Source organism: Suncus etruscus, chromosome 12, assembly GCF_024139225.1.
Source record: "Suncus etruscus isolate mSunEtr1 chromosome 12, mSunEtr1.pri.cur, whole genome shotgun sequence".
Lineage (NCBI taxonomy): Eukaryota > Metazoa > Chordata > Mammalia > Eulipotyphla > Soricidae > Suncus > Suncus etruscus.
The window spans coordinates 19,339,246-19,359,823 of NC_064859.1; the positions used below are offsets into that span (position 1 = coordinate 19,339,246).

General features: G+C 44.3%; 1 protein-coding gene across 1 annotated transcript in view; it reads right to left on the reverse strand.

Annotated features, from left to right (window-relative positions):
* REV1 (REV1 DNA directed polymerase) overlaps positions 1 to 12,633 on the reverse strand; it is a 104,986-nt gene extending 92,353 nt beyond the window's left edge. Inside the window, exon 1 of the mRNA XM_049785042.1 lies at positions 12,581 to 12,633. The gene's annotated coding sequence lies outside the window, so the exon portion shown is untranslated. The remainder of the gene's footprint in view (positions 1 to 12,580) is intronic.
* Positions 12,634 to 20,578: the final 7,945 nt, after the last annotated feature.

Consider the following 20,578-nt stretch of genomic DNA (forward strand, 5'->3'; position numbering starts at 1 on the left):
AAGATACTGAATGCCTGGCCCATAAAGTCTTGTGTGTTCTCGGTCCTGGGACATAAGACAGATACTAATGGTTCTATATCAGAATGTGGCCATTCTGCCTTTACTGTATGATTCACAAATATTGTAAATATCCAAATACCTTGGCAGAAAAATAGATTCCCTATACATGCCATAAACAATGAAACTGGCAGTATTGAAGAACATTATAAATAGAAACAAAAATTAGGGGCTGGAGCGGTGGTGTTGAGCGGTAATGCCTTGCTGGTGCTAGTCTAGGACGGACCATAGTTCAATCCCCGGCATCCCATACGGTCCTCCAAGCCAGGAGCAATTCCTGAGCATGTAGTCAGGAGTAATCCTTGGGCCTCACCAGGTGTGGCCCCCAAAAACAAACAAAAATTATATCAAGCATAATAGTGAATTTCCAAATAGGAGCCTTAATTTTAAGTATGTCACAGCAAAGTGGTAATTACAGTCATGGATTATGGAACTGGGTAAAAGTAGACAAATCCTGTTGTGATCTGGTCAAGTTAGATCCTAAATCTGTTTCTTTTTTTTGTTTTTGGTTTTTGGTTTTTTTTTGGGTCACACTGGCAATGCTCACTAAATCTGTTTCTTATAACCTTGCCTACCTTATTATAAGGTGATTATGAGTTATTAAATGAAACTACACAGAGCAAAAAAAATTGGAACACAGTAAACATATAATAATTCTGTAATTATTATTAATTTTTTGGAACAAATGTAATACACAGGGGTATTTATTTTTTTCTTTGAGTTTAAAGCCCAAAGGTTAGGATCTTATTACTCGTTAAAATTCAGACTGAGAAAAAATTAAATGTTACTACAAAAGCAAAGTGAATTAAATAAAAATAACTGATATTGGGTTAATTCAGCAATTAAGCACAAACCTTGCATATATCCGTGTTCTAATCTCAGCACAAAACCCAAAAAAATGTCGCATTAATTCAAAGTCTCTAGTATTAGAAAGCAATTCTTTTTTTTTTTTTTTTTTTTGGGGGGGGGGGGTTGGGTCACACCTGGCTGTGCTCAGGGGTTATTCCTGGCTCTTAGCTCAGAAGTCGCTCCTGGCAGGCTCAGGGGACCATATGGGATGCCAGGATTCAAACCAGGTCTGTCCTGTGTTGGCCATGTGCAAGGCAAAACACCTTACTGCTGTGCTATCAATCCAACTCTAGGAAGCTATTCTTTGCAGAATCTATTACTTTGGTTTTGTAAGTACTAAGAAAAAAGAAAAACTAATTATCATAAGACGGTGGTTGGCAACCTGTGGCTCGCAGTCACATGTGGCTCTTTACACTTTTAATTTGGCTCTTCTGTGTGCCAGGCAGCCGCTCCAGGAGTCAAGACTGCTCCTAGTCTCTGTCATTGCATGCCCGGTGTGCAGTCCCAGCAGCCTGCTCCAAGAGTGTAAGATGATACCCAGTATCAACCCTAAACAAAGGTGTTCCCCAAAGTCATCCTTTATTAAACCTCTTCCTTTGATATGTAAAAATCTACTGAATATGTACTTTTGTCTCTCTCTCTTGACCTGAAGCCTCCTGGTATTGGGAATTGGTTTTAATAAAGAAAAAGGTGTTCTAGCTTTTGGGGCTCCAGGCAGGCCATGGACTCCATGATCATCCTTTCCTGGCTAGCTTTGTTTATTATTTCTTTCATGCTACCCTGCTTCTTCAGACCAGGTTGAGTGGGGTTTAGAAATACAGTGCCTGGAGTGATCTTAAAACACATATTTTATTTTGCACAAGAGTGGGCATTTTCCATGAAGGGATTCTCAACCCAGAGTTTTCTTTTCCGTGGATTCTCATGTTCAGAGTACTCATGATTAAAGTTGTGAGCTAATGCCCTTAAATGCTGTTTTTCATATTATTATGACTTTCTGCATAATATAAGTGCCAATCAGAAATTTTTGCAAGAGTGGAAACATTTCAGATACTCCTCAGACACAGCTATTCCAGAATCAGATTCTTTTTTGAACACATTCATCTTGTCTCACTGTAAAAACTACTTGTGAAACTCCCTTGCAGAGAAATATTAAATTCATAGAGAAAATGAACAATGTCTGCCAAATACACAAGCTTAGCTACCCATTCCTTGTCCAACCAGGCTGTACAAAGTCAGAGTTCTGCTCTCACAGGAAATGCACTACTTCTTCCCTCTTGCCAACAAGGCGAGAGAGCACCCTTCCCCTGAACAGCCACTTCACTTCTTCATGGAGAAGATGCTAGTAGTGGGCATCCATACTCTCACCCAGGGGGTGAATAGCCTGGATTTGATCACAATTGTGAATTTCACAAATTATCTTTACTGTGTCATCTGTCACAGAGTTTAGTTCAGCAGGGAGTTTTTCTGAATCCAGTCTATCATACAATGTACGGGTGTGCAACTTCTGTTTCTTGTGACTACACAAAAACACTGAGCCATGCATAGTGCATCATCTGTACATATATCAACACATCAGATTATTATTCTGAGTGAAATGAGTCAGAAGGAGAGGTGTAGACACAGAATAATCATTTGTGGCATGTAAGAATAATAAATGGGGGCCGGAGAGATAGCATGGAGGTAAGGCGTTTGCCTTTCATGCAGAAGGTCATCGGTTCGAATCCCCGCATCCCATATGGTCCCCCGTGCCTGCCAGGAGCAATTTCTGAGCATGAAGCCAGGAGTAACCCCTGAGCACTGCCAGGTGTGACCCAAAAAAACACACACACAAAAAAAAAAAGAATAATAAATGGCAATATGGTAATAATATCTAGAAAAAATAGGGATGAGGGACAGGAGGACGAGTCCATGATAGGAAGCTTGCCATAAAAAGTCGTGAGTTCAGTTAGAATAGAGAAAGGTACATTATGACATTGATAGTTGGAACATATCACTCTGGACAAGAACTGGATGCTGAAACTGGATAAGTGACATGCATGGTACCATTTAATTAACAATATTGCAAATCATGGTGTCATAAAGGAAATTTTGCAAACCTCAGTGTCATAGAGGAAAAGAGAGAGAGAGAAAAGCAAAATGACTGTCCCTGACATAGGCAGAGGAGGGTGAAGGGGAAGAAAACAAGGAACATTGGTGGGGAAAATGCACTGGTGAAGGGTTGTGTACATTCTATGATTGAAACGCAAGTATGAATTATTTTGTAACAAATATGCTTAAATAAAAAATTATTTTTAAAACGTTTCAGGCACTCTATCATAATTCCTTTATGTTACATCATATGCCTTTAACAAAGTGCCATTTTTGTTTTTGTGTGTATTTTAGTTTGGTTTCTTGCAGCACACACTAAAGTGTCAATAGATTTTTTTCCTTTCAGTGAAATCACTACTTTTCTCTGGAACACTGTCCTTGCTTTTAAAGATTGTTTAAAGGTTTTTTTCTTTTACCTGTTTCATCTCCATATTGTAGGGTTTCAAGGGAAGCATTTTGAAACGTTTTGCTTACTTATTAGAAATCAAAGCATTTTTCCTCGAGATGGGTGTTCACTATCCAGAATTAACAAACGATCAGTGAATTCAAAAACTGTATTTCATGGTGGATGTTACTTCACATCTACATCAGCTTAATCATAAACTACAGGGGAAAAGAAACACAATTTTTTCTTTGTTAGAAGAAGTTATTTCGTTTGAAAACAAATTACCTGTTTTTGCTCAAGATTTTGACAGAGAAACTTTGATTCACTTTCCAAGCCTGTTGAAACATCGCCAAGAAAATAATTCTGATATTGACATTACCTATTTTAAAACAGCACTTTTAAATATGAGGGAAGCTTTTCTCAAGAGGTTTCAGGATTTCAGAAACAGCAAAGCGACGTTGGCCTTTGTTAAAGAACCTCTGATGCCACTGTAACGGAATTAAATTTTTCTCCCTTTAATATTGGCACTGGCAACTTTGAAATGCAATTTCTGGATTTAAATAAACAAAGAACTGTGGAACTTGAAATTTGAACGTCTTTGTGCTAATTTAGAAAGATTGGAGAAACACAAATGTAAACTTAGTTCACAGCACAAGTGGTCTGCTTTGAAAGACCTGGAGAAGGAAGATATGTTGATTTTTAACACCTGGAATAGTATTCCTGACTCATATAATCAACTAAAAAAGCTAGTATTTGCTGTTCTTTCCTTGTTCGGGTCTACATATTTATGCGAACAATCATTTTCAAGCATGAATCTTATCAAGAGTAAAATGAGAACCTGGAATCGTGCCTAAAATTAAAAACAACATACAAACCTGACTTACTCAAACTATCCAAGGAAATGCAAGGCCAATGTTCACATTAGTGTGTGTGACTCTGTCAGTCATTGTCAGGATGTAATTTTCTCTACATTTTAAGGCAAATTTTATGGAATTTAACGTTAATGATAATATCGTTCTAAAGTTTTTGTTTTATATTAGTTGTGTTACTTGTATCTTCCCGACCTATGTGGATACTTGCATGCAGAATATTCTCAATAAAAACTTATTTAAACTAAAAACAGTGTACCATCCTATGTATTTTTGGGTTTAAAAATGTGGCTCTCAGGGCTGGAGAGATAGCATGGGGGTAAGGCGTTTGCCTCTCATGCAGAAGATCGGTGGTTCGAATCCTGGCATCCCAATATGGTCCCCTGAGCCTGCCAGGAGCGATTTCTGAGCATAGAGCCAGGAGTAACCCCTGAGTGCTGCCAAAAACAAAACAAACAAACAAACAAAAAAAAAATGTGGCTCTCAAAATAAATTTCTATTGTGGTTTTGGCGAGATTTGGCTCAGTTGAAAAAAAAAAGGTTGCCAACCACTGTCATAAGAGAATAGAAAGGAAATAAGACATAAAGTAAAGCTGATTATAAACTTTGATTAAGAACCTAATATAATTTTGGAGGGAAACCCCAAAATAAAAAGGCATAAATAGAACAGACTAGAGACTAGTTAAAAAAAATCTCCCTGCCAAATACTAATTTATACTTCCATTACATCTTCAAGGATTTTCCTGTCTATAGCCTCCAACAGAGCTTCAAAGCAAAGTATATAAAAGACACTCTGATGAGCAGCTTTAGGATAATCATTCTAAGCATCTTCAACAGATCTAAGAATAAGGTTAATTTACACATTAAGACCAACTACTGACCACCATTTTCAATGGCATTTTTTTGGGGGGGAGGAGGGTGGGTCACACCCAGCATCACTCAGGGGTTATTCCTGGCTCTGCACTCAGAAATCACTCTTGGCAGGCCTAAGAGACCACATGGGATGGCTGGAATAGAAGCACCGTCCTTTTGCATGAAAGGCAAATGCCTTACCTCCATGCTAACTCTCTGGCCCAATAGCTTGTTTTTTTTTCTCTCTCTAGACACCCATAAAATCTATTCCTTCCCCCCCACCCCCCTTTTTTTTTGCAGGGTCTACCTCCAGCTGCATTTCAGGGGATCTTGGACAACTTTGGGCCAGGAAGTTCAGGTCTTATGGTTCAGTGCTCTGAGGCACTGAGGCACCAGGGGCACCCAGCAGGGCAAAAGTCTATGCTTTGTGAGGGATTAAACTCATATTCAGCCAAGTGAGCTTGATTTCCTGGTTTTCAATTTTAAGGTGTCCCAGGGACCAGAGAAATTGTACAGTGGCAGTGCACTTGCCTTGCATGTAGTTGACCCAGCTTCAAATTCCAGGACTGATACCTCAGTGCCAGCCAGAAGGTAGCCCTGAAACTGTTAGGTATGGTCCCCAAAACAAAAAGAAATCTCATAAATAAAACTTTAACACTAAACATTTTAGTAGAAATACAACATGCAATATTTAAACCTTTTTCTCATGCAAAAAACAAATTTTAATACCTAATATTTTCAAAAAGCATAAAACTACTCTACATATGTCAACATTAATTGAAATTATTATGTCCCCTTTCTTTTTTGGTTTTTGGGCTTCACCCAGCTATGCTCAAAGCTTACTATTCCTGGCTCTGTGTTCAGGGATCACTTCTGGCGGGGCCTTGAAGGACCATCCTTGAAGGTTGGAGTGATACAAGTGATTGAACCTGGATCAGCAGCGTGCAAGGCAAGCATCCTCCCTGCTGTACTATCACTCCAGCTCTACTGTCTCCATCTTACAGAGGAACAAAACCAAGGCAATAAACGATAAGTTTTTCAAGACCAGAGAATCTACAAAATGTTAGTTGTCTGGATTCAAATTTTTAAAAAATTTGTTTCCTTTTAGGGTCCACATCTCTCTCTCTCTCTCTCCTCTCTCTCTCTCTCTCTCTCTCTCCTCTCTCTCTCTCTCTCTCTCTCTCTCTCTCTCTCTCTCTCTCTCTCCTCTCTCTCTCTCTCTCTCTCTCTCTCTCTCTCTCTCTCTCTCTCTATTTTTGTTTGTTTGTTTTTGGGTCACACCCGGCAGCGCTCAGGGGTTACTCCTGGCTCTATGCTCAGAAATCGCTCCTGGCGGGGCCGGGCGGTGGCGCTAAAGGTAAGGTGCCTGCCTTGCCTGTGCTAGCCTTGGATGGACCGTGGTTCGATCCCCCGGTGTCCCATATGGTCCCCCAAGCCAGGAGCAACTTCTGAGCACATAGCCAGGAGTAACCCCTGAGCGTCACTGGGTGTGGCCCAAAAACCAAAAAAAAAAAAAAAAAAAAAAAAGAAATCGCTCCTGGCAGGCTCGGGGAACCATATGGGATGCTGGGATTCGAACCACTGACCTTCTGCATGCAAGGCAAACGCCTTACCTACATGTTATCTCTCCAGCCCCAGGGTCCACATCTCAATCACAGAAATCACTCTTGACAAGAGTTCAGGGTACCACATATGGCACACTCTGGTGTCAAAGTCAGCTATATGCCAAGCAAGCTCCTTATTCCTGTTCTTTTCAGTCCAAGAGCCTAGATTCTGTTTGGGCAGTCTGGATCCAGAATCACATTTAAATAACTGTAAGACTCAAATAACAAGCTTTATTCAGAGTCTATACTGCTCCAGGCAGATCTAAATAATGCAGGGGAGCGTGAACAAATCAAACAGGTGTTATTCCTAGAATGGGAAGAATCTGGGAGCAAAAGGTCCAATTGAGAGAAATCAACAAGTATAACTGCACCAATGCCATGCAGAAAAATAAGTCAAAATTTTAAAAGAAAAGTAAGCTTCAACTTTAAGGATCAAGGAAGACCTCTCAGAGGTGGTAAAGCAGCAAGCAGGAAGTAAAACAAGACTTAGGAGCTGGGGTGGGGGGTTTACCAACTAAAGATAAGTACAAGAACCCCAAGGAAGAAGTTTGATTTGTTCAAGAAACAATACTACTCTACGGTTGATGAAGAGTGACTTAGTAGAATGAAGGTTCAACTGGCAGCTGACAAATCATGCAGGCCTCTCAGGAGGCTGAAGGAAGAAGTTCTAATTCAATTTTAAAGATACTGGGACCTTGTGGCAGATTTCAAGAAAGAGAATGGCAATTTGATTTTTGCTATAACAAGATCACTCTAATTACTATATAAGAATCTGTCTGTCTGGAAGGAAGCAAGAGAAATAAAGACAACAGCGAGGGCACTGTTGTCAGAGTCTAAGCAAATACTAGCACTAAAATTCAAGTAACACTTAGAATTAGGTATTAAAAAGATCATACAACTTAATCTATACAAAAAACATTTTAAAAATTATTCTTCTTCCAGTCAAGCTCTCACTGTTTTTAGATGAGATGATACTATCTATTTAATAGTATTTATCTAATAAATTAGTGTAAGATTTATACTAATTTAGAAAATGCTAAAGACTACCAAAAAGCTTCAAGTAACAATAGATTTGTACAGTAAAGTGGCAGGCTACAAAATTAACACACAAAAATCCATGGCCTTCTTATATATAATGATAGAAAAGAAATAGACATTAAAAAACAATCTCATTCACAATAGTGCCACAGAAACTCAAGTACCTTGGAGTCAACTTAAAGAGGTGAAAGACCTGTACAAACAAAACTACAAAACACTACTTCAAGATATAAAAGAGGACACAAAGAAATGGAGACATAAACCTGTGCATGAATTGGAAGGATTAGCATCATTAAAATGGCAATACTCCCCAAAGCATTGTACAAATTTAATGCAATCCCTCTAAGGATACCCATGACATTCTTCAAAAAAGTGGATCAAATACTCCTGAAATTCATTTGGAACAATAAATGCTGACGAATAGCTAAAGCAATCTTTAGGAAAAAGAAGGTGGGAGGCATCACTAGCCCGAACTTTAAACTATACTATGAAGCAATCGTCCTTAAAACAGCATGTTATCATAATAAGGGCAGACCTTGAGATCAATGGAATAGACTTGAGTATTCAGAGAATGACCCCCGGACATAAAATAAATTAATCTTTGATAAAGGGGCAAATACAAAGTAGAGCAAGGAAAGCCTACTCAACAAGTGGTGTTGGGATAACTGGCCAGCCACATGTAAAAAAGCAAATTCAGACCTCTCTTTAACACCATGCACAAAGGTCAAATCCGAATGAATTAAAGTCCTTGATATCAGATCTGAAACTATAGTACATAGAAGGAAGAGTAGGCAAAACACTCCATGACATTGAGACTGAAAGAATATTCAAGGAGGAAACACCACTGTCCAAGTAAATGGAAGCAAAGATAAACAAAGATAAACAAACTCATTAAACTCAGAAGCTTCTGCACTTCAAAGGAAATAGTGACTAGGATACAAAGGCTACCACCCACAGAATGGGAGAAACTACCCAAGACCCATCACTTAAGAGGCTATTATATATATATATAGTATGATATATAGATATATATTATCTAAGATATGCAAGGTACTGACAGATCTCAACAAGAAAACAACATCTAACCCATCAAAAAATGGGGAGAAGAAATGAACAGGCATTTCTTCAATGAATAAATACAGATGACCAAAAGGCACATGAAAAACTGTTCTACATGGGGTCGAAGCGGTGGCATGTGCCATAGGCATATGCCTTGCGTGCGCTAGCCTAGGACAGACCGCGGTTCAATCCCCCAGCGCCCCATATGGTCCCCCAAGCCAGGAGCGATTTCTGAGCACATAGCCAGGAGGAACCCCTGAGTGTCACTGGTGTGTGCTGAAAAATAAAACACAAAAAAGGAAAAATGTTCTACATCACTAATCATTAGAAAGATGCAAATCAAAACAACAATGAGGAATCATCTCACACCCCAGAGACTGGCACACATCACAAAGAATAAGAACAACCAGTGCTGGTGTAATACGGAGAGAATGGAACTTTCATTCTCTGCTGGTGGGAATGCCTTTCTGGAAAACAATATGGATATTCCTCAAAAAACTAGAAATTGGGCTCCCATATGATCCAGCTATGCCACTCCTAGAGATATACCCTAGGAACAAAAAAACACAATACAACGGCCGGAGAGATAGCACAACGAGATAGCACAGCGGTGTTTGCCTTGCATGCAGCCAATCCAGGACTGATGGTAATTCGAATCCCCGGCATTCCATAGGGTCCCTCGTGCCTGCCGGGAACGATTTCTGAGCATAGAGCCTGAGTGGGTTGGGTTTGACCCAAAAACAAACAAAAAAAACATACACACACACAAAAAAAAAAAAACCCACACAATACACAAATGCCCTATGCACTCCTATGTTCTTCACAACACTATTTAGAATAAATAGATCTGGAAACCCAAGGTGCCCAACAATAGATGAGTGGCTAAAAAAACTGGTACAGCTACACAATGGAATACTATGCAGCCATTAGGAAAAAAAAAGAACAGTCAGAGCTGAGGAATAGACATAGAATAGTCTCACACATCTGTGGGATATAAGGGGAAAAAAAGACAGTATGATAATAATATCCAGAGACGAGATGAGGGCCGGGAGAGGACCCAGACCATGAGATGAAGCTTGCCATAAAAACCAGGTGAGTGCAATTAGAGTATCAACTGCACTACCAATTACCATGACAATGATAGCTGGAACTGATAACTCTGGGACAAGAACTGGATGCTGAAAGGAGATAAAAATGATATGCATGGTACCCCTTCATTGACAATAATGCAAACCACAATGTCAGAAAGAGTGAGAGAAACAGGAATACCTGTCCCAGAGACAGGTGGGGGTGGGGATGTGGAAAGGAAGTGGGGGACATTGGTGGCAGAAAAGAGGCACTGGTGAAGAGTGGTGTACATTCTGACTGAAACCCAACTATTAACATGTCTGTAACCACGGTGCTTAACAAAATTACTATTAAAAATATTATTTTTCCTTAAAAAATATGTTCCTGGGGCCAACGTGGTGGCGCTAGAGGTAAGGTGTCTGCCTTGCCAGCGCTAGCTTAGGACCGTGGTTCGATCCCTCAGGTTCCCATATGGTCCAAGCCAGGAGCGACTTCTGAGCGCATAGCCTGGAGTAACCCCTGAGCGTCACCGGGTGTGGCCCAAAAACAAAAACAAAAAAACAAAACAACAAAACAAAAAATATATATATATATGTTCAGAGCAACAGCACAGCAGTCGGGCATTTGCCTTGCACATGGCCGACAAGGGACAGACCAGGGTTTGATGCTCAGCATCCCATATGATCCCCCAAGCCTGCCAGGAGTGATTTCCGAAAGTAAAGCCAGGAGTAACCCTGAGTGCTACCTGGTGTGGCCCAAAAACCAAATAAATAAATAAATAAATACCCGGGCCCAGAGAGATAGCTCAGCCGGCGTTTGCCTTGCAAGCAGCCGATCCAGGACCAAAGGTGGTTGGTTCAAATCCCGGTGTCCCATATGGTCCCCCCGTGCCTGCCAGGAGCTATTTCTGAGCAGAGAGTCAGGAGTAACCCCTGAGCACACGCCGGGTGTGGCCCAAAAACCAAAAATAAATAAATAAATAAATACCCATGTTCCATTAGTGTTATTATATTTCACCTCATTTATATCGTGCTTAATACAGTGCTTTTCAAGCCGTCTTCTGACCAATGAAAACAGGAAAAATACTTTACGAACTTCTAAGCAAAAATAAAAAACATTACTTAGAACAGTATCCTGTGTATTTTTAAAATCTAATATGACCGAATGATTAATTCTAGAGCTACTTCAACTTTAAAACACCAAGCCAGTAGGAAATCTCTGCAGCCTACTCGTTTAATATTTCTACTATGCTTCTAACAGACATTCTAGAGCAGAGCTCTAAAGCTATTTAAGAATCAATGGTTCTTTCATTTGGAGACAAGAGGTATCATACCATCACTTTTTCCAGATAGGTTTCTGCACAGGCTTTACCTGAAACATATTCTATTCAGGCCCATTCTAGCCTGAACTGCATTGGAGGAAGAACGCTGAAGGGAGTTATTTCCCAAGTGTCCACCCACTCAGTCCCAGGGCCTCCCTCCAAGTTACGTTTCAGAATCAACGTGATCCTCAGCTACCAATGTACAAAATAGTAAGATCGTCGTTCTACGAATGGCAAAAGCTATCCAGACGTTAGTAAATTTGGAAAGTCGTTCTAGATCACACAGCTAATAAGGAGCTGAGTGGGAATTCCAATCTACCTGGAAACCCTGTCAGTAAGTGGCTGGGTTGGGCTGGCTGTCTCTGGGACTTTCCAAAAAAAGCCACCGCAAAGCAACAACAGATGGAAGACACAGGGGGTCGGCTGTGGTCTCCCTTTAACTAAGTTCTCATGCCACGGGGCTAGTGTGTAGCTTGTGAGAAAAGAACAAGGCTGCTTTTCTCTGGGACAGAACCTGAACTTTCCTCACATGGGGATGGGGTGGGTGAGGAAAAGTGGCAAATCGGAGATGCGCTATCTGCAAAAATAAAACAATAAATGTCAATCAATCAAAAGAACTCTTTTTTTTCTCCCCCCCCTCCCTGGCAACCTCCTAGAGATGAGAGATAGATGACTCTAGCCAGGCGTTGTGATTCCTGCCAGGAAGGAGGGAGGGGGTCGAGTGCCATGACAGGAGTTGGGTCCCCTGACTGGGGACGGGAAGGGGCATCAAGACCGCCACAAGAGGCGACGAGACAAGAGTCCGGAGTGAAGGCAATGAAGGAGGCAGGTGTCACACACACACACACACACACACACGCTCCTCAGGGGGGTCCGTCCTCCATCAAGTGCGTGCGGGGGGGGCCCCGGAGCACTCCCCAATGAGTCCGTCAGTCGCTCCCAAGTGAGACAGCGGGTTAGCCCGGGTCGGTCGGTTTGAAGCGCCGCACGACCAGGCTGCCGGCTGTCCTCAGCTGAGCCCGGGCACGGCGCCTCGGCTCGCCCCATCGCGCCCTCTCCTCAGGCGGGGACGGCTCAGCTGCCTCCGGCCCGCACGGCGCGGAGCGAATGAATGGCGCGGGCGGGCGGGCCGAGGTGGCTGGCTGGCTGGCGGGCGGGCGGGCGGGCGGGCGGGCAGGGCCGAGGCGGGCCGGGCCGGGCCGGGCCGGGCCGGGCGGCGGAGGAAGGGCCGCTGCGTGGCGCCGCGCCGCGCCAAGGCGGCGGGAGGAACGGAGGTCACGCCTTCTGTCACCGGCGGCGCGTCGCGCTCCCCGCCCCCGCCCTCGGTGTGCGGCGCCTCCCGCCCTGCCCCCACGCCCGCCGCCGCCGGGCCTGCGCGGGACGTCCTCACCTTCCGGCTGCCCCAGGCCACCATGCCCGGGCACGGCCGCCGGGCTCGGCCTCCTCACGCTGGCGCGCTCCCAGGGACGGGCCTCGCGCTGCCGCTGCCGCTGCCGCGGCTGCCGGGGCGCCGGGGACGGGGAGGACGGTGGCGGGAGGCTGAGCGCCCCGCTCCGCGCTCGCCCGCCCTCCTCACGCCCGTCTCGCCGCGGCTGGCTCCGCGCGCGCCTCCAGGCTCCGCCCCTTCCGCAGGCGCGCGCCTTCGCGGGCCCCGCCCCTTTTCGCCCCCCCCCCGCCCCCAGCGGCTGCGCGCTCCCGGAACTCCGCCGCACCCTTCTCCGCCAGCGCGCACGCGCGGCAAGCTCCGCACCGCACCCGAGCCGCCCCTTGACGGACCGGCCCCGATCGTTTCCCAGACTCCGCCCACGCCCCGCCCCTGCGGTTTAACGTCGCGCGCTCTCAGGTTCAGCTCTCGTCCCACCCCCCTCTGGAGACCCGCCTCTAGCTCCCAGGCTTCGCCGTCGCCCCGCCCCTTCAGCCACACTGTCCCCCCTGCAGCGGCCGAGGAGCTCTCAGGCCCCCGCCCTCTAGAGCCCCCGCCCCAATGTCAGGCTCCGCCCCCAATAGGTCGAGGCTCCGCCGTCACCACGCCCCTTGCGGTCACGCTCGCCCCGCCCCTGCGATCTTCCCGTGCTCTTAGGCTCCCGCCCCCTGCGGCCACCACCACGTGCTCATCCCAGGACTCCGCCCTCGCGGGGCCAGCCCTGTGGTGGCCGCCGCGCTCGTACGCCCCGCCCCCCAGAAACTCCCAGGTTCTGCCCTCGCCCCGCCCTTAGCCCCGCCCCTCACTCCCTCGTCGGTTTCCGCCTTCTCTTAGGCTCCGCCCCCCAGAACCTCCGACTTTCCCATTGGCCGAGGCGCAGGAGGCCCCGCCCCGAGGCGAGGCACGTGATGGTATCCGGGCCCGAGGGCCTGGGCGGAGTTTCGCTTGCTGTCATCTGTGTCGAGCCGCTCTCTCCGCACCCGCCTGGGCTCGCCTGGAGCGTGGGGTTCGCCTCCCGAGTAGGGGGTAGCTCTTCGGACCCTAGCTGGCTGGGACCCCCCCCCAGTGTGGGAGCGTGGAGTGCGTGAGATGGAGTCGTTGCTTCGCAGATGACATCTAGTGGGCTCGGAACACAATGAACCCGGCCCTTGGCCCTGCCCAGGAGCAGCTGAGGACCCGGGCCGGCTCCAGAGGCAATTGGAGTCCTGCAGGGAGGGTCCCCTCACCCTGGGGCCTGTGGCTGGTGCACAGCTGGCTGGTGCACCCCGAGGTGTTTTGCCCACCGACGGCAGAGAATGCAAATCCTGCTGATGTCGATAAGGCTGTGGCGTCACGAATGCTTCAATGCTATTGCAGTTGCGGCAATGACTCCACAGGACTGTCTCCCCCTCTCCGCGGCACAGGAGACCCCACAATCTTGCCTTTACACACAGAGCCAACGGAGAACCAGCCTCTTCTTGCCTAGGAGGCCCCAGTTTGCAGAGCTTAAGAAAAAAGTTTCTTAATTCAGAGAATATTCAAATAACTCCTCAAGCCCTCCCCCCTCTTTTTTTGTACCATCTTGCAGACTTTGGTAAATGCACTTCAACTTCAGTATCTGTGTCGCTAACTCAGCAAATTCAGGTCACATGCTCTTTGCAAACGTCATAATAAAAATGGCGTGATTTCAACAGACACTCATGCCAGCCAGTTTGCCAATTGCAGCACCCAGGATTTCATCAGTTCAGCTGTCATCAAGAGTGACGCTCCCTTATGATTTTTAAATTTTATTTCTCTAAATGACAGTATTTCTCCTAACCATTAATGGCAAAGCTCGTTTCCAAATAAAAAAAAATAGCCTCTAATTTAAAGGAACCTGTATTGTTTTCCGATTTCAATTTTTATTCCCACTGTCTCCTATTCCAGTCGAAGGTCTTTTTTTTTTCTCAAGTAAATAGACATTGAGCTACTGACCATTGACCAACAACAAAGAAATATTAAACAACCCTTTGGCGTAAAATACTCAGCACTCTTTCCTAAGGGAATAAAACTCGTGTTGCTCTCGTAGATATAATAAAACAAAGGGAGATGAAGAATACATATATATGACATATATACTCGAACGCAAACAAAGTTAAGGCTGCAGAGATAGTACAGTATGTAAGTGATGCTTGCCTTGAACACAGCAGGGTTTGATTACTGGCACCTCAGTTTTGACCCCCCCCCCCCCAAACATCACCAGGAGTAATTTCTGAGTGCGGAGTCAGGAGAGTAACTCCTAAGAATCTCTGGTTATGACCCCAAAAACAAAATAAGTATACAAATTCAAGAATTTATTTTCTAAGCTCAGGGAAGCACTCCTACAGGGATCAGGGGAAACCATATGTGGTGCAGGAAATCATTCATATGTGCTTGGTGCATATGTGCTCTCTCTCACTTTACTATTTCTCTGACCCTCTCCACTTCTTTTCATGAGCACTATATTTCCCAGGCTAAGGGGAACTGGCCTTGCATTTGGGTAAGGAATCTGAGAAGGCCCCACAGATACCAAACTATCCCAGACATTGAGGCACTGCACTTCATTTCTCTTTTCTAAACTTCATTAAAATTCACTTTTGAGAGTTATCACTACTGACATCTCAAGAGACCTATTAAGGCTCAGGGCCCATCAACCTTGTAGAAAAATCCTGGGATAAAGACATAATTCTCCTCTCCTTGGACTTCTCTGGTATGTTCTTCCCACATATTTTTATTGGAAATACCCACATCTTTTCTAGCAAAGACCAAAAAACAAACTGAAACTAGAACTATTTTTTAAAAATAGACCTTGTTTGCAAAGTTCCTGGTCGGTGGACACTCATGTTTCTACTTCAGGGTTGGGGTGACCACATATTACCAGGCCCTCATCATAGTCTATGAAAAGAAGTAAGGAGAATGACACACATGTTCACAGAAACTGAAAAAGGAAGTTGGAACTAGAATTGATGCCAATATTCTATTCTTTAATGTGTATTATTTGTTCTTATCATTAAAAGAGGGGAACAACAGGGCCAGGGAGATAGCTCAGAGTAGGTAGCATGGGCAAGTATGAGGCCTGAGTTTGATCCTGGCACTGCCAAGAGTGACACCCAAGCACTGAACCTGAAGTAGCCTTGAACACTACTGGGTGGGACCCCAAAATAGAAGTGATTTGGCAAATATATCTAAAGGGGTATTCTGAATGTTAGGGACTGTCCAGTGGACAACAAACAAAATGTATTTCCTTCCCTCAAGAGTTTCCAGTGTGGGGCCGGGAGAGATAGCATGAGGAGGTGGGGCGTTTGCCTTTCATGCAGAAGGTCATTGGTTCAAATCCCGGCATGCATATGGTCCCCCCTGTGCCCTGCCAGGAGCAATTTCTGAGCGTGGAGCAGGAGTAGTCCCCTGAGCACTGTCGGTGTGTGACAGAGAGCAGAGAGAGAGAGAGAGAGAGAGAGAGAGAGAGATGAGGAGAGAGAGAGAGAGAGGAGAGAGAGAAATAAAGAGTTTCTAGTGTAAGGCTAGAGTAATAACACAGTGGGGAAGGTGTTTGCACATGGCTGACCTGTTTCGACCCTCAAAACCCCAAGAGTGATCCCTGAATTGCAGAACCAAGAGTAAGCCCTAACTAAGCATCACTGGGTGTGGTCCCAACAAATAAACAAAACAAAAAGTTTTCAAGACGAATCAGCTCTTCAAGGCAGGTTCCAGACTGTTTTCAGGAAGTGTGATGAAGCACTTAGAAAGGATATCAGGGGGCAACAGGGAGGTGGCTTCTGCTGTAAAGGGCAGCCTTACATTCATGAGACCTGGGTGTGATCCTCAGGGCCACTAACATGCAAAGGATGCCAGAGAGATTTCTAGATCAGTGATTTTCAGTCTTTTATACCTGCAAGACAACGAAGATGGAAGAAATAATTTGAGGGGATGCTAAGACATAAAAATAACATTATTTTAATATATCTTGTTCACCTACTTATGTTGTTGGTTTTTATTTTGTTTTACGGATTCTTGTTTGGGGGCCACATCCATTATTGCCTCAGGGAAGCATGCAGTACTAGAGATGGAATCTGAGGTTCGCACAGGCAAAGAGTCATGCTCTCCAGTCCTAGTTTGACACTGAAAGATGGTAGAACTGCTTATACTTAAAAATAATGACAAAGCTTTAGTGCATGCTTTGCATGTGGGAAACCCTGGGTTCAAATCTTAGCATAGCCCCTGCCCCTATGCCAGGAGTAGCCCCTGATCAGAGCCAAATATAGCCATCTCCCAAAATATTTCACCAGAAATTGAGTGGTAAACAAAAATGCGAACAATAACCGTGAAACGTTGAAGAAAGCAATTATTTAATTCAAATAATTCTAGTGCAGTATCTGCTGAGTACAGAATTGTTCTAGAGAGACAAGAATCGCATTGACATTCATTCAGTTTTTTTTCTCTAGTTTTTAATCACTTAACAAAGACCTTACAGTTAAGTGGTAATAACTTTTCTCAGACTGGCAGGAAATTTCTAGGGGCTAGCACTGATCCGAGGACTGGCAACTAAAAAACTAGAGTTCTATAGAAAGTGTCAGCTTAGCAAGGACCCAGAGACTAGTTAGAAGTATGTCACTCTCTGTAAAGGGAGCAGAAAGAGAAGGGGAACAGAGAGCAATTCCAGAAATTATAGAGGCTACAGAGTAAGAGGTAGTGGGGCAGGGAGAGGTGATGGAGGCTTGTTATAAAGGCGTAGTAGGTTGTAAGAAGTGGACAGACTTGGAAGAAGGTTTTAAGTCACTAGGATATGATGGTGGATAGCATGTGAGGAATTGGATGTGAAAATTCATGCTGAATTTCAGGTTGAAAAACCAGAAGGAGGGCTGGAACTTCCAGTTCACTTCATGAAGCTCACCACAAAGAGTGGTGAGTGCAGTTATAGAAATAACTACACTGAGAACTACCATAATCATGTGAATGAATGAGGGAACTGGAAAGCCTGTCTAGAGTACAGGTGGGGGTGGGGTGAAATGGAGGGAGATTTGGGACATTGGTGGTAGGAATGTTGCACTGGTGAAGGGGGGTGTTCTTTACATGACTAAAACCTAATCACAATCATATTTTGTAATCAAGATGTTTATAATAAAGATAAAAAAGAGAGAAATCATCAGCAATATAAAAAAAAAAAGAAAAGAAAAACCAGAAGATTGGTGTTGGCATGTACAGAGATGGAGAGAAGGAAGGGGTGCAGATTTCGGCCATCTTCCTGTTTCCAGTTTCACCTATGGTCTGGCATTCAGAGTGATAAAACCCGAGATTTCCCAAACTGCTCTCTAGATCCCCTCTGGAGGAAATGAGCTTTTAGCTTCTCCTCCTCCTCCTCCTTCTCCTCCTCCTCCTCCTCCTCCTCCTTCTTCTTCTCCTTCTCCTCCTTCTTCCTTCTTCTTCTTCTTCTTCTTTTCTTCTTCTTCTTCTTCTTCTTCTTCTTCTTCTTCTTCTTCTTTCTTCTTCTCTTCTTCTTTCTTCTTCTTCTCTTCTTCTTCTTCCTCTTCCTCTTCTTCTTCTTCTTCCTCTTCCTCTTCCTCTTCTTCTTCTTCTTCTTCTTCTTCTCTTCTTCTTCTTCTTCTTCTTCTCTTCTTCTTCTTCTTTCTTCTTCTTCTTTCTTCTTCTTCTTCTTCTCTTTTGAAGGGGTCACACCCAGCAGCGCTCAGGGGTTACTCCTGGCTCTATGCTCAGAAATTGCTCCTGGCAGTTTCGGGGGACCCATATGGGATGCCAGAATTTGAACCACCGTCCTTCTGCATGCAAGGCAATGTCCTACTCCAGCTACCTCTCCGGCCCCCTTTTAGCTTCTTTTGACAAGATAATCCCTAATGCGTTTCTTCCAACATCAAGACTTCAAGTTTTGGTTAACATTTCCTTTCTTCTTCCAAACTCTTTTATCTAGAGGCTAAATTCCTTTATGAAAATAAATACTTATGCAGGATTTTTTTTTAAAGATTTTTAAAGGGGAAGATTAAATAATTTGTTTTCAACTCAGAGTTTATCCTCTTTTTTTTGTTTGCTTTTGGGCCACAACCAGTGGTGCTCAAAGGTTACTCCTGGCTCTGCACTTAGGAATTATTCCCAGGCAGGCTTGGGGTCTTATATGGGATGCCTGGGATTAAACTCAGGTTGGCAAATGCCCTAACCATTGTGCTATCACTCAAACTCAGAGTTTATTTCCTAAATTAATTAATTTTGGGGCCATATTGGCAGTGTCTCAGAACTTGCTCTGTGCATGAAGTCACTCCTGGCAGTGCTGGGGATCAAACATGGGCCCCTGATGCAATAACATGCACCATTGAGCCATTTCTCTGGTTCAATCCACAGTTGAAAAGTAAGTCTCTTTGTTTGATTTTTTTTCTCTTAAATAACAATCATTTGAGGGCCAGAGAGATAGAATAGGGTTAAGACACTTGCCTTGCACACAATTTGGTATTCCTGGGTACCATATGTGGTCTCCTAAGCCCACCAGGAGTGAGTCCTTGAGCACAGAGACAGGAGTCAGCCCTGATTATTACCAGGTGAAGGCCAACCAAAACCAACCAGCTAACCAAAACAAACACAAAAGCAATTAATTGTCTTTATTTTTCAGGTCATAGACTGTTCTTCATAATATTGATATCATGTTTCAGAGCCTGTGTTTTCTGGCGCAGACAGATCAATAATTCATCTGTGATAGATTTCTTTATCCCAGTCACAGTGACTTGGATGCATGCTTGGCTGTGCACTTTTATTTCAACTGTGATGAACACTGAGGGGGTGACACGTTTAGAATGTGATGCACACACACTTGTTGTGCTCTCTAAGGTTTGCACTGTTCAGATGTGGTACTTGCACATATGTACTCTTTGTGGATGCTCAGTCAGGGAGGGAGTGTCGCTGCTATGTTCACAGGGACACATTTTCCTGGCTCTGGGGTTTGTACACCTCTCCGTCTCTCTCTCCACCCCCAGAAGTTTCACTCCATTTTGTAATGCTTATACATACCTGGCTATGATGTGGGCAGAAATGTGGGAGTGTGATGGCCACACTCCAGAGAGTTGCCAAGTTCAAGGTCCAGATGTCCAGGATGATGCTCTGGACATACCTGCAGGTCCCTGGTGTTTGAAACTATAACATACATGCATAAGGCAGATGGACTCAGCCCCTGTACTATTCCTGTGGGTCCTGTCTAGGATGGGTTTTCTTCCTGCCTTCCTCCTTGGCTTCATTTTCTTCACCTCCTCTCTCTATATCTCTCCTCTCTTTTTCTCCTCTCCTTTCTTTTCTCTCCTCTCTCTCCCCTCTCTCTCCCTCTCTCTCTTTCTCTCTCTCTCTCTCTCTCTCTCTCTCTCTCTCTCTCTCTCTCTCGCTCTCGCTCTCACTTTCTCTCCTGTTGAGTAGATGTATTTGTGAATTGACTAAATTCCAGGCACTGTCCTAGAAAAAACATGTATGCCCTAATTAGTTAAAAGTTCAAGTAGTGTTTATTTAAATCGTATGAGTGTGTCTAGGTCTGAATGTCTGAACTTTAGGGCAACAATTTGAAACCCAAAATCTTTTATGTATTTCCTGGGGTTTAACAAATTCCCATGACCTGGTGCCATTTATGAGCTTTCACAGAACTTGATCTCCTGGTCTCCCTTGTCTCACCATCTGGGTCAGATTGCAGGAGGCTAGAGGCTTGATTTATTAGCACTTTCCTTTTCCCTCATGACCTGAGAAGTCATCAAACAGGGCACACATTCTAATTGCTCTGAATTGGGGCCTAATAGGGAGGATTAGAAGCTTGCTCTTAATTAGCAGGGAAAGCCTGAAGATCAAGTTTCTGGACTGAAAGTCAGTGTACTTTTTCTCTCTCTTCCTGTACTGAGCCAGGCAGTAGATCTTGCTTTTTGGGTCTCTCAAATGAGAATTTCCAGAGGATCTGTCTATAACTAGAATTCAACACATTAGGAAATCCTAAGG